The sequence below is a fragment of the Canis lupus genome, chromosome 27 (genome assembly GCF_003254725.2).
Source record: "Canis lupus dingo isolate Sandy chromosome 27, ASM325472v2, whole genome shotgun sequence".
Classification (NCBI taxonomy): domain Eukaryota; kingdom Metazoa; phylum Chordata; class Mammalia; order Carnivora; family Canidae; genus Canis; species Canis lupus.
In genome coordinates this window covers 9048688-9063997 of record NC_064269.1, presented here as the reverse complement: position 1 = coordinate 9063997, position 15310 = coordinate 9048688, and the positions used below count along the sequence as shown (strand labels likewise).

Sequence of the window (15310 nt, the reverse complement as noted above, 5' to 3'; positions counted from 1 at the left end):
ATAGCTTCTTCATTTCTGAAGCTGTAATTTCCATATCAGAGATGCAGAAACACAAAAATGTGTGATTAAAAAACTATTATCTGATAATAAGAAAGAGTACATTATACAGGAAATTTGCCTAATTTGTATCCTGCTCATGAGATGTTCACAAATACTAATTTTTAAGTTGTGATTGGCGTTTCACCTTGAGTAATACTTCCAAGCTGTTTATTCCTTTGGAGTACAATCTGCCATTTTGAATTTGGTTCATTAAATATCCTGCAAATGTGTAAAGGTTTACAAATTCAGAAAAATCCTTTTTAAAATAATAGGACTCTTCTCATTCTGGGGGGTGCAGTCATGCATTTGAAAAAAAATTTTTTTTTTTCCTGAGGGCAGATTCTTTGGCAGGATAAGGCATTCCAATTGTAAGGCATTTCAGGGACCTGTTTTCTTGTGTACAGGATGGGATGTGGGTTAGTTAGGGAAGAAGAGGATATCTATCAGGTAATAAACTTGGTTTTCAAAGACCTTGATGATAATTCATGTAAAGTTAGAGTAAAGCTGCTACTGGAAGACAATGTTAGACACTGACGATTCTCCAAATCATTCAGCCATTTGTGGTCATCTGACCTTTAGATACTTCCAATGTGCCAATTGCCTGAATGCCCATATCTTACTCACTTTTCTTTTTAAGTAGTTGCTAGAACTTGTTTCTTGGTCTTTGGAATTGTTTTTTAATTAATTAACAGTTTAATGAATATGGGATCCAAAAGACTAAGGTACTTTCTGAAGGAGCTTCTTACTGAGCAGATCATTAATCTGCAATTTCAGGTTCATATGGAACCTGAAACATTTCCTATAAACAGTTCACACAAAAGGATAATCTTAGGAAGCTCACTGCTCCTTTTAGTATGTATTTCAGCTAACTAAGGAAATGAAACTCAAGAACTGTGTAACTAGATCTAATAAAAGGTCATAAGTTGTCTTAAGAAGCTGGAATAAAACTTTGATTACAGAAGGACTGGAGAAAGTGACACCAAGGTTTACCTGGAGGTAGTTCACGTGAAATGGGGATGAAGAGGTGAAATCTTACGCATGGTGTTTGAAGTTAACACTGTTGTCCACATTGCTACAGCAAGTGTTGGTCAAGACTTTTATTCCATACTCTCTGAACAGTAATTCTTCCCCAGTTTCACCCAAGGAAAGTGTTTAAGATAAAGGCGTAAGAAAGAAAATATGTCAGAATTTTCCTTAATTTTTTAAAATAGGTACAAGAAAATCTTTAAAAATAGGTACAAGAAGAAACCATTTCTAAGAACATTGGCCCTGGTACTTTTGAGTTCCCACGTAACAGAACAAATGGGTGGAGGTGGTTTGTGATGAAATCTGTCTTTGAAAGAACAGAGCTGAGAGCCTGGAGACCTGATTTCTAGTTTTATCGTGATTGCTAACTTGTGCCTTTGGATGTTAAACCAGTTTGGATCTCCATTTCCTCAAACCAAGCCAAGTTTCACCAGCAGATCTTTAAAGTCCCTTTCAAATTCGGTGATTCTCTGTGCTGTGTGGAAAACTATCTGAAAACTTAGTGACTTAAAGCAACAACCGTTTTATTGTGCTCATGACTTTGCACAGAGTTTCAGCCAGGGCTTGGCTGTGTCTGGTCTGGTCCAAAAATGCTTCAGTCCTGTTTCTCTGGCCTTGGCAGGGGTGTCTGGAAGGTTGAGCTTGGCTGGGGCTGTTCATTGGAGTACCCACACACAGCCTCTTCACCATGGCAGTCTCAGGGTTGGGAATCATTTCATGGCGACTCAGGGCACAGAGTAGGGATCCAGTGGACAGGACAAAAGCTGTGTGGCCTCTGAATGGCTTAGCCTTTGATGTCACAAGCCCCACTTCCATCCTACTCTCTGTGGAGAGAGAAGGAAGCAGTCATTGGCCTGCCCAGACTCAAGGGGCAGGGAAGGGATATGAACCTCTTCCACCTAATGAGAGGCGTTGCCAAGAATTAATGACCATAGTTAAAAGTTGTTGTAGTCCCATTCACCATGTATGGTAAAGTTTGTTCAACTGTGGTAAAGCTTGCTGTTTTAAATTTAGCCCTCTCAAACTCTTAACAAGATGCAAAAGTCATCCTTATGCCCTAGGAGAGAATGCTGATGACCAAAATACCCTTTCTCCATTCCTTCTTTCTTGCCCATTCTCCTTGTTTATTAATATTTTAAATTTGTTCAGCCTACTCCTCAGGGTCTCTCAACCACCACTTAAGGTTTTTTTTTTTTTAAGTGCTATTTAGTTTGAAGAATACTGACATCTTGAAAAATAGAGTTTGACAGCATTTTCCTTTTTTAATTTAATTTTAATTCAAATGTAGTTAACATACACTGTTATATTAGTTTCAGGTATATAATACAATTCTATATATTAAACAATTATTATTATTATATTAAACAATTCTATATATTACTCAGCGCTCATCAAGATAAGTGTACTCCCAATTCCCATCCCCTATTTCCTCCATCCCCCAGTCACCTCCCCACTGGTAATCATCTGTTCTCTATAGTTAAGAACCTGTTTGGTTTGTGTTCCCCTTCCCTTTGTTTGTTTTGTTTCTTGACTTCTACGTATGGGTGAAATCATATGGTATCTGTCTGTCTCTGACTGACTTATTTTACTTAGCACAATACCCTCTAGCTCCATCCATGTTGTTGCAAATAGCAAGATTTCATCCGTTTTTATGACTGAATAATATTCTATTATATGTATATACCACATCTTTATTCATCTGTCGAGGGACTCTGAGGCTGCTTCCATAGTTTGACTATTGTCGATGATGCTGCAGTAAACATAGGGATGCTATCTATCCTTTCGAATTATTGTTTTCATATTCTTTGGGTAAACACTCAGTAGTGCAATTATTTTTAACTTTTTTAGGAACCTCCCTACTGTCTTCTATAGTAGGAAGTACTGGTTGCTCCAGTTGGTCGAGAGCATTTTCCATGTGTCTGACTTGGGGTGAAGTAACCAGGATGTTTCCTAACCTTTTCATTTCCAATAAGTGGTTGCTTGAAATAAGGAAGCTGATAATAATGCTGGCTTCACCTGGAGAGTACACAATCACACACACACATACACACACACACTAATAATCTCAGTAGTTGGAAACAGTAATTTATGATTAGACAACCAAGCCGCCTGATGTGATGCATCCTCTTTCCATAATTTTGAAGTTAAGTGAAATACTTTGAACTAATTTCTCCTGGAGACCTGTTTTTATCGTGAATATAACAGGTGGTGTTGTAAAGGATTTAAAGAAATTATTAAGCAAATATTATAGGAAAGTGGTCAGAAGATTCTAAACATAAACAGATCTGTATTTCCAAAGATGCTCAATCATTTATTAGAAGTCTAGGGAATTTTTTTAACTACTGTTTTTAATAGCTGTAGTTTATAAGGAATGACATCTCTCCATTGTTTCTTAGGGGCACATGCTGAAATTTGGCTGACAATTGGTGTTCTCATTAAATGCTCATTTCACTGCTGTGAAGGAGTTTTGTTTCTTAGGCCCATCAAGCTTAGAGTTGCTGGAACGTAATTACATAAAAGTGGTGTACTTGGACCTAGGTTGGAACAGCCTTCACAGTAGGTAATTTACCCTTCTATTAAGTCAAAACAATTTTCACATTTATCTGTGGCTCAACGTTAACTCTAAGGAGGTGGTAGGGGGGAATCAGTGTTTTTTTTTTTTTTTATTTTAAAAAATGTTATGTCCTTTCATTTCATTATGTTGTAAATATAATGGTTAGTCATCGACACACTTAAATGTAAATATAAATTTCAGCTCTGAGGGGTAATTTACAGTAAGGATATGATCTTTATAATCTCTTTTTCTAAATTTGGAGACTTGTGAAAACCTTCACATGACAGGGAACTATGATTCTTTACTCATTCAGTTATCGATGTCTGTCTTTTGAGGCTTCCTCTAGGGAAAAAAGTTACGTTGTTCTTGGATACTCTGCAGGTGCTGACATAATTAATATTGTCTTATTAAAGGCTTATTGTGTCTACTTTTTCAAATGGCAACTTTTCCTTGTTCTGCTAAAAAAATTTTTTTCTTTGCTTTATTGATATAGCTAGGTATTTTGTAGACCAGCTTAACCCAAGTCAAGATCCTTACAGGGAGTAATGAGCATTCTATAATTCGGCCTGTTTAATATCACATTTATTTAATTGTATAAGTATTACATTGTCACTGGAAGAAAATGAGAATATCCATAGGAAAAAAGCACCAGATAATGTCTATAATGTTTTGGTTTATATCGAGAGTGAAATAAATATTTAACAACCAATAAGATACAGGCACCAACTAATCAGAATGAACTCTGGCAAAAAAAAAAAAAAAAAAAAAAGAATGAACTCTGGCCTTACATAACATACTGTCTGGTTAAAATTGGTCTTGGGTTGTATCCCTCTGGGTGTTTTACCATTTATAGACATGCTACATATACATCTTAAACAATTGGCTTTATTACCATGTCTCCCCTATCCCCATAAAGTGTTTGTAGGCTGATTCTACCAACTAAATCTATATATGAGAAATAGAAGTTGAGTCCACAGAATTGAAAAATAAGATTATTTATTTGTGAATTGCCTTTTGACTTATCTTTTTAAACATATAATGAAGATTTCCAGTTAGTAAATGTAAGGTGACATGTACATCCTTTTAAAAGCAGAGCACATTTTAGGCAAAGAAGTTTAGTCTTGCAGATTATCTTCTTCCCTCTTGTTCCTACTGGGCTTTCCCATTTGAAGTCAGTGGGAGTCCAGAGCTTGCTTCTCATTTCCCTCCAAGCCCCCTGCCACTGAAGAAGAAAGAAAAGAGAAGGAAAAAATTGAATTCAGAAATCTCTAACTATATAAAATTATTCATCATTTGAGCTAATTTATGAAAGGCATGTTGATGCCATTAATGACAATGAAATGTGAAATCAAGGTCCATGAAAGAAGCACATGATTTAAACAGCTTGAATATTATCCCTAAATCTGCCCATGATTATAAATTAGAAGATATACAATATCATTAACAACCTTGATGGTTAACCTTTTGCTATATCAGAACATGAAAATATATAATTAAGGTATTCTTTTGAAGCCATATGAATGCATTAGATTACTTTGAGTCTGTGGTTATTTTAGTTATAGGTGATCATCAATATCATAAATCTCTTATCTGTAGAATGAAAGGTTTGGACTAGCTATATCCAAGAGTCCTCCTAGCGTGCTCATTCCATAATTGTATATTAATAACCTTTACAGTGAAGCCAGTAATGTTTGGCTTATGCTTTAGATTTGCAAAACCTCTTCACAACTCTCCATGTAATAATTCCAGAAATTTCACCATCTTGTGAATGAGGAGTTTGGTAGATGTTGGATGGTACAGAAAGAAGGCAGTAGGGAAAGACTGACGAGTCTTTCCTTCCAGGTTTCTGGAAACCCAAATTGGCAACTAGTCCGCATCTCCTGAAGGTGGGTCAGTAAAGGGTGAGAGGAGGATGTGGATGTTGTTGGTGATTATTGCCTAGGAAGACACTGCCTTCTAGATCATGGCTTTGGCCCGGTGAGGATTACTTTTCCTGCCATATTTTCACACCCCTGTCATATGTGGCCAAAGAATCTAGGCCACAGCACTGCATAATTGCATGTTTTGAATAGATGTTCTTTATTTTGACTGTGACCTATGGGGAAATATTTGCCGTGGTGGATTATTTATTTATTGGCTTATTTTTGTACCTGTTGCTATAGTTTACTGAAAGCCTACTAAATTAGGGGCCACTGTGAGAAGGAGCATCAACATGAGTCAGAAGACTCCTACATGAGCATTTCCTGGTCTAGTCCTAGGTCTACCCCTCACTGGTAATTGGGCTGGTGATTGTATTATTTATTTATTTTTATTTTTATTTTTATTTTTATTTTTATTTTTATTTTTATTTATTTATTATTATTATTATTTTTTTTGGTGATGGTATTTTATAGTTCACCAAAAGCATGCACAGATCTTAAATATTGATTATGGTATGCTGAAATAAGATATTATATGAGTAATAAGGTATCGTATGATTATTAGTTAGACCTGAGCACTCAGGCCTGAATTGAGTTTTGTTTAATGGAACATCCACAAAATAGATGAGAGGTATGATGATGATGATGATGATGATAATTATAATGCACAGATGATAATAATAAGCCAGTCCTTATTGAACATGTAGTATATGTATAGAAGTCATACACATGGATTCTGGAGACAGATGGCCTTAGTTCAGTTCCCAGCTCAGCCTCTTGCTAACCATATGACTTTGGCAAGTCACTTAGTCTTTCTGTGCTTCAGTCTCTTCATCTATAAAAATGGGACCATAGTAGTACCTATCAATCCAGAATGTTGTGAGGAGCATATTAATGTGAAGCACTTAAGAGAGCCCTCGGCATACACTACACGTTCAAATTTTCCAAAATCATAAAAATGAAAGATAAGAACTAGTTAACAGTTGAAAGTGAAGTAGAAATATGCATTATGGCCAAGTTCTTCTGTAAACTTATAAACCCAAAATATGCAAATTCATGAAACCAAGTTTCCTGGTTCTGTTTTTTAATTATATATTTTTTATCTGAATGCCCTGCCATAAAATAATCACATTTTAAAATAACCCTTATTAAGATTTAAAACATCAAATTTTGGGCAGCCCTGGTGGCACAGCGGTTTAGCGCCGCCTGCAGCCTGGGGTGTGATCCTGGAGACCCGGGATCGAGTCCCACGTCGGGCTCCCTGCATGGAGCCTTCTTCTCTCTCTGCCTGTGTCTCTGCCTCTCTTTCGCTCTCTCTGAATAAATAAATAAATCTTTAAAAAAAATAAAACATCAAATTTTAAGCCTTATATATTTAATAATTGAGAATAAGCTAGTTTTTTACTTAACCGTGTCATATGTAGCATCTCTTACATTGTAAACACTAAAAATTTACCATAGTTTTTGCATGTCTAGATTACTAAACTCAATAAAACTTATTCCAGTTTACTACAGTGTTCTTAATTTTATAGTATCTATTTTCTATCATTTATTCATTTATCCCTTTCCTCTCTCCTTCTTTCCTTATTTTATTATTCTGGTATTTGAGTGTTTGATGTATTAGAAGGCCTTCACCTTGGCCGTCTTTGAAAACATAGAGATTAGCCATTATTATTATGTTCTCTCTCTCTCTCACTCGAAATTCTCTCCTCCAATAAAAGCAGAAATGTTGCTGGAGAAGATTGTAATGGACGTTACTTGTTGGGCATTATTCCCAAAGAAACCATCATGAAACCATAGGATTCTCCTCAATTTGGAAATAATCACCCACAAGTCATTTTCATTTTATTAAATTATATACTCTACTAGTGGTGACTCCCAGTTCTGGGTTGGGTGATTGTTAAGAAGCAAAATTATGACTTCATCACTTCCTCCGAGATGGATAGATCTCACATCTCCTTCTGGCCCCAAGTGTCTCCACTGTAACCTTGAAGTGATTGCATCTCATCTTCTGATTAGGATGCCATCAATTTGTACGCATACACACGCATATGTAGTGTGGACAAAGATGACAAAAAAGGAAAAATTCACAGCATTTTGCCTCTTCTGGCTTCACCAAACTCTGCTATGGTAATCATTTCAGATTCTGGTGCTTTCTTGGCTTTCTAAACCATGTTTACCTAAGACAGTGAAGGTCATTTATTTTCATATCTGTTGTCGCATGGTACTTTGGAAGGGCTAGTGTTTTCCATTTATTTGTGACTACTGTTAATCATTACAAAATCTTATTATTACTGCCCATATATAAATCAGGAAAACAAATTTGATTTCTAGCATTTTAATGTGCTTAAAAAAATTCATGAATAGAGGAAACTTCTTATGCAAATATAAGCAGCTGACAGAGAATAAATATGGGCACAAACTCTTGCTATTATAATCATCTTTTGACCTCAGCCACCCTTTGTATAGCCCAAGTAATGACTGTTTGATATTTATTATAAAGCATATTAAATTTCTTGATTAACTGAACCTTTCATTCCTCTTTTTTGTTTCATGTAGCAGTGAAAATAGATTGTTCTATTATCATTCTTGCCAGGAAATTTATAAAATGTATAAAATTATTCATACATGTATTTTAAACTGGAGACATATTAATGTATTATTGGGTGTACTGAGCAGAAAACATTTCTTTTCACATTTGAATGGCAGGCACATGATTATAAATTCGCTTCCTACTGAATATTAATCATCAGCTCCATATGGCCAGTGGATAAAACTCTGAGAGGCACAAGCAGGAGATGTAAATTCTTACCCTCATCATAAGCTTTTTATGTGATTTTGCTTAATATTTAAAATAGACTGAGTGACCTTTGAAATTAAAAAAAAAAAAAGTCATTCCTCCAGAGAAGTCCAAGGGCAATATGGTCTCAAGATGGGTTATTACTCCTTCCACTCGCCTCTTGGCTTCTGTGGTCTGGACTCCCTTGGGCTTCCTCCATCTGACTGTTCCTTCTTGGTTTCCTGTTTCCTCTCTGCTCTGCTTCAAACACTGGTGTTACTTAGAGTACCAACCTCGGTCCACTTCTGTTTTTGCCCATGTTTTCTCAGGGCTTGCTCATTCACGCTTGTGGTTTAGGGGTTCTGGCCTGTTCTTGGATTCTAGACCACCCTGTAGGATGTTTCCCCTGAGATGCCTCTATTCTGTGCTTTCTTCTTTCTCCACTGTTACTCCCACTCCACTTGTCCTGTGACCTCCTCAGTGGGTTGACTGATGACTCCCCAGAACTCAGCAAGGCACTGGCATCAAGTAGGCGCTCAGAATATGCTCAGTGATTTAATGTTCACAGTTGAACTCATGGTCTTTCTGTGTCTAACACACACACAGTGACAAACACCTCTCTCTTCCTGCGTTCTCTTTCTCAGTGAATGGCATCCAGCATCCAATTTCCCCTCCCTCCTCTTTCTTCTCACACCCTCTGGTGCTGCCTTTTCTGCACATCCAGTCCTTTACCTTCTATCTCCTGTGTTTCTGAATCCAGTCTGTCCCTGCACTACCCTGGTCCTTGGCGTTCCTGTCTCTCACCTGGACTGTGGCTGTATCTCTCCATTTGTATTCCGGGCTTCCAATCTTGTCCTCTCAAATCCATCCTTCTTCATGCTGTTGCCAGATTAATCTGAAGAAAACTGCAAACTTTACCAAGACTCCAGAAAGACAGATAAAGGCCAAGGGTTTTCTGTGCTCCCATATGAGGCAATGCTCATTAAGTGTTTATGCTTCGTAGGTTTGTTTTTTTCAGTTTACTACAGTGCTCCTCAAGAACCCAAGGGAGTTTTCTGAGACAACTGGACAAAGTGATTCACTTGTCTTATAAAATAAACGTGTGAGAATAAATAAGAAAAATTGTAGTGTAAGATCGTCGCCCTTGCAGTAAGAAAACTTGGCATTGAATCTCAGCTCTGGTATGAGCTGTGCGGTCTTCTACAGCTTTCCCCTGCCCTTCACTGTGTCTTCTTCTTTAAAATGGCATTACAACAGAAACTACCTCTAAGAATTTTTGTGAGGAGGTTTCAACAACGTAGTGATAGAAAAAAAAGTCATTCCTCCAGAGAAATCCAAGGGCAATATGGTCTCAGGATGCCTGTAGTGTATTTATTGGCACAGTGTCTGGTACCTAGCAAATGCTTAATAAATATTAGAATCAAAAGAACATGAAAACCATAGCTACATACATGTAAATGGAGATGAAAGAATAATAATAGTGGTTGTCTCAATATGGTGGGGGTTACAGATTTTTCTTGTTTGTGCCTTTTCTCCTTTTTCCATAGCTATCATTTATTACTTTTTAAATAGAACTCTTTCAGTGACTTCCCTCCTTTAGACAATGAATCCAGGTTCCCTCACACTTCATTCACTGCCCTCTGTAACCTCATTTCTGCTCTACTTCACTCTTCTCATCGATTATGACTTCTTCCTGTCTACCTTTGTGGTCACCAAGAATCCTGAATTACCTTATTCCTTTTATGCATGGTTTCCCGCCTGCATGCCTTGCTCTCTCCTCTGTCTATAATGCCCAGTCCTAACTTTGTCTTATTCACAGTCACTTCTCTTTTAAGATTTAGCTTAAAATGACTCATCAGTTTGAGCTTTAGGAACACTGTGTTTAAAGTATTTGCACCCGTGTCTATTTTCCTCAATGGAATGTTCTTCTCCTGAATGAGGACTTTGCTAGAAGCTAGAAATAAAAGATGATCAAGTTATAGCCCATGCCCTCAGGTTGCTTATAATTAGCAGGAGGAGGAAAGCATGAAAACACATGAAGGTGGTAAATATTGTAGGATCTCTGATACAAGGACCTGCAGAATTCAGCAGGGCAGAAAGAAGGGTGCAGTTAGTCCCTCTTGGGGGAAGGGGCAGTGGTAAATTAGAGTGAAGGGTTCGTGAATGTTTTCATTCAAGAGGCTGATGCTTAAGTGGCTGAAGAGGCATTTTCTGGGCAGGTAACATGGAGACGAGTGTTCTAGGCTGGGTGTGTGGGACAGTGATGACAAGTTGAGTTTGAGGTGGGTCTTCATGGTGCCTGACACAGGGTAGAAGCTCAAAAACATTCAAACTGAACAGTAGGCCCCCTCCTGGTATCCCTGTGAGTCAGGAGTTTCTGCATCCCTAGAAGTTGTATTGTGTAAAAAACAGAATGTTTTATGTTTATGTGCTTCTGAGGATTTTTCTGAGGAGAGCAATCCTTGAATTTCACTGGATTTTCCCAGAGCTGCATGGTCTATGAGAGGTTTAAAAGCACTCTTGGCCAATACCATACCACTGGAAGTGGATGAGGTAAGGGGTGGCAGATGGAAAATGGTTTGCAGATACGCTGTTCCCAGCAGCAGCTGATGGCCATGCCCCTGGCATCTCCAGGGCTGTCACCTGCCAGAGCTACTGTGACGGCCTGGGCACAGCGGCACTTCTGGTACTGGGTCCACGTACCCTTTTCTAGCTCCTTTCACCAAGCAGGCTCACTCCTGTCTCTTTGTTTGTTCCCACTAAGTCATGACAGTGTTCTTTCCCTGAGACTCAGAGCAACTCTCCAGGGCAGGAAACATTATGGGGTTGAAAGACTGGGGAGAGAATGGAAGCACCATATGTTTTATTCTGAAAATAGAGTAAGGAGGTGAATATGTGAGAACAAGAAAGCAAATACAGTAACCAGAGCCATTTGGTGGCAATGGTATTAAATCGACTGCATTAAAAGACTGCAATGGCATTAACCCCCCAGAGACACTGTAGGTCAGCTCATTCATTCCTCAGCGCCGGCCGGTAAAGAGATGTATGAGTTATCCAACTCCGAGAATCCTGCCTGGGCAGAGCCGGCATCCTTCTCCTCCCCTGCCCTCTGTGCAGCTATAATAATACCCTCTCTATACCTTTGTTCTAGAACATATTGCAACACGGTGTAATTGTTGGTATTCTTTTCTTTCATGAGGCATGACTAGCTTAGTTTTTTTTTTTTTTTTTTTAAGATTTTATTTATTTATTCATGAGACAGAGAGAGAGAGAGAGGCAGAGACATAGGCAGAGAGAGAGAAGCAGGCTCCATGCAGGGAGCCCGATGTGGGACTCGATCCGGGATTCCAGGATCAGGCCCTGGGCTGAAGGCAGGCACTCAACCGCTGAGCCACCCAGGCGTCCCTGACTAGCTTAGTTTTGAATGCCTGGCATGTAGTGCTGGGCTCGGTACATGTTTATTGGAAGAATGAACTTGAGCTTTCTAGCCTGAAGGTGGTGGAGTTCACGGTTTAGTCTACACACACACACACAAAAAAAACCCCATACAGCTGAAGATTTCCATTACCCTTTGCCTAAGGAGGTACTCAAGAGCTAATCAAGGAAGGGGGCAGGTCTTTTGCTAAGACTGGCTGCTCTTTGGAAGGGAGGGATTTGGTGCAGTGTGGAATCTGATGCAATATCAGATGCTATCAGCTTGCTAAACAGTTTTGGTAACCACAGGCAAAGCAAAGGGCAAAGGTAACTGGAGCAGACATTGAGGGCACCATTGGTCACACTTGGATCTGTCTCAGGAGTACCCACACGCCCTCATCTGTTTCCCAAAGTCAAGTAACCTTCAGAAGCATAATGATTATGCAGTTGTATTTTTCAAAGCTCAGCACTGGGATTCATGAAGCGAGCTCCCACCTTGCATGATGCTCAGCCCTGTGCAGAAGCTTCAGAGGATCCCCAGCTAACAGAATGGGGGCAGGGAGCTTGAAGAGCTCAGGAAGAGGGCTCAGGAGAGTCACAGATGCGTTTAAAGGAATGGAAGATTTAAAAATTAGAATGTTAAAGAAGAAACAGAAGGGTGGTTCCATGGTCTCAGGCCCGCAGAGAGCAGTGATTAATATTTTCCAATTACTGGGGAACAAAGAACAGGAAAATTGTTTTGAACCATATCCTGAGGGCTTCTGAACTGATGGAGTGAATTAGAAGATTATTGAAAATATCTCCTTATATCCCTATCATGTTAACCTTATTAGTTATAGATAGATGGTCATTTTAAGCATTTAAGTCATTTACACCGTTGCTCCCCCAGATTAGACACTCACTCTCAAGAAGGAGAGGAAAAGAAACCAGGTAGCGGTACTGACTGAGCATCTCCTGACAGCAGGCCCTGGGTTTTCCTACGTCTCTGATTTACAACCATCGTACTAACACCTGAGAGGATAGGTATCATCATCTCCATGTGTTTGCGGGGAGACTGAGGCCAGGGGCACTCAAGATGACAATTGTAGGTGGCAGTCCGAGGACTATGTTATATGTTACTTTAGTCCTGAGTCTCTGTGACTCCAAAGGCCTTTTTCAAATTCATCTGTGAAATGCAGTGGATCTAGTGTTTACTGAAGCTGCCTGGATGCCTCATCCTCTATGAAGAGTTCCAGACTGGCCTGCCCCAGGTCCTGAAAACCTTCACCGCAGAACAACTGTACGTTTGCTCCAGTCTGGCATTTATATATCCAAAACACCATCTATTGCTACCTGTCAGCCTGGGCAAAGCATACTCAGGGAGGAGCCAGTCTGTAATGCATGCTTTCTGGCACAGCAATAAGTAAAAGAATACATTTCAATATAATAAATATAAAATTTTAACTCCGGTGGCATGCCTTTGGGTCATGTCCGCAGTGAAGGCAAACACAGGAGGCATGTGGTACGTAAGTACATCAAGGATCTTAGCAAGGTGAATGATTCCCATCTAAATTAAACCTGCTGGTAACCAAACCTTCCTATCCCTGACACCTGCTGTGCCATGTCTTTTTCTCATTGTGTGCATTATACATGGGCAATTTTGGAAAAATAAAACTGTAAGTAAAACAAAAAACACCCATAGCTCTACCACCCTCAGAGAAACCAAACACGAATACCCTAGTATGCCGCTTTCTAGCCTTTCAGAAATACCGAAGTAATTTCACATGACTTAGACATCTGCTACCCTGTCTTTTTATGTAACTTGCCTCATAAGCATTCCCTAATATTTATTTTTTTCTTCATTGTGGTAAAATATACATAATCTAAAACTAGCCATTTTATCCATTTTCAAATGTATAGTTCAGGGGCATCGTGTACAGTCAGAGTGTTATGTAACCATCACTGCTGTGCATCTCCAGAACTTTTTCATCCTTGGCATTCTCTATACTTAAAAATGCTTCAAAAACTGTACTTAATAGCTGCATAATATCCAACCATATAGAATTTACTTGAAAGAATTTACTAGGAAACACTCAACAAATACTTACTTTGTGCTCACTACGAGGTAGATTTTATGGCTAATTGCCCTCTTGGACTTTACGTCTGGCGAAGGAAGTGGCCGTGAGGGGGCAGGCAGTTGGGGTCCTGCAGAGGGGTAAGCACAGGGGCTTTAGGGGTGCACATAGGAAGACAGCCTAACTTGATGTATAATTTACATACTCTTTCCCTGATTATTGTAGATCTAGCTTGTAGATTTTTTTTTTTTTTGCTATTGAAAATAGTGTTGTGAGATATTTATAGGTATAAATATTTTTTTGCATTCAGATTATTTTACGAAGATTTTGAAAAGTGGAATTATTGTGCTCATTGCAACAGGGCAGCGCGAGGTGTTCTTTTAGAGCACTGGTTATTGTTAACCCACTGTGCCATTCTCCAGGTTAGGAACTGCCACCCAACATTTCCATTGACTGTTACATCTTGTGAGCTCTACTAATTTCTTAAAACAAACCTCTCTCTAATTTGTAGGATAGTGTGCAGAGTTGGGGCTGAGGAATGAGTGTATCGGACTGGGAAGAACTAGGGAGGGCAGGGGCAAAGGGACCGTGGCCGAGGCTGACATTATGTCACAGGTGACATTTGAACTGTCCAGCTGGTTGTACTGGTATCAGAGGCCTTGGTTGGACTCCTGCTTTAGAGCTGTGCTCTGTGTGCATGCTTGCTGTCAAGAGTTTGGCTCCCTTCTGTGAAAATTCCAGACTCGTGAACTTGAGGCTCATTGGGAAATAAAAGAAGCCTATGGAAAACAAAATATCAGTTTATCAGCTAAACGGAAACTTCTGGTCTATTATCAGAGCTGGAAGAGTCTTTGGATATCATAGAATCTTCCCTGTTCAGACTGCAGATGAAGATTCTGAGGGTTAGAACTTTAAGAAACATTCTGAAGGAAACCAGTAGGGTGGATAAAGAAGAGGGATTTAAATTCCTTTCTCTCAATTTATCTTGTTCCTCCAAAACCTGTCCCATGTTGTCTTAACCTTTGTTCTTATCCTTGTGGGGATTCTTTTCTTCTATCTCGTGAATTCCCGGTTTTGTGTTCTGGTGTGTCCTTCTAAGATGCTATTCATTTTCAGTGTTGAATGCGTGTACGTGCTGGCTAATGTCTATCCACAGTCATCACGTTATGCTGCTGTGTTTGCCTTCCTTACTCTATGTCGGTCTTGGCCTACTAATTTGTTTGACTGCTGACTGCTGTCTTCATCTTGGCCTCCTTTTTTATCGAAAAGTGTTGACTCTGGCGAACAGTAACAAGTTAGGTTTTATTTCACTCCCTTTGTCTTAGTCCTTTTAGGTAATTTTGTTGGGTTTTGGTTTTTTATTAATGTTAACAAGTCATACACCCTCCAGTGATGTAGGAAGTGTGGAAATCCGGTCTGGGGCCAAAGAGCAAACAGTTTTTAAATCATTAATGTTGGGACGCCTGGGTGGCTCAGCCGTTGAGCATCTGCCTTTGGCTCAGGGCATGCTCCTGGAGTCCCGGGA

The 15310-nt window shown here is 39.2% G+C and overlaps 1 protein-coding gene and 1 long non-coding RNA gene across 4 annotated transcripts in view; one reads left to right on the top strand and one right to left on the bottom strand.

Annotated features, from left to right (window-relative positions):
• ANO6 (anoctamin 6) overlaps positions 1–15310 on the top strand; it is a 186014-nt gene that overhangs the window by 22442 nt on the left and 148262 nt on the right. The gene's annotated exons all lie outside the window — the stretch shown is intronic.
• On the bottom strand, positions 4599–13915 carry LOC118352536 (uncharacterized). Its single transcript, XR_004809774.2, has 2 exons — positions 13819–13915; positions 4599–4841 (listed from the first exon to the last, which is right to left on the bottom strand). It is a non-coding gene; the product is annotated as an uncharacterized LOC118352536 (long non-coding RNA).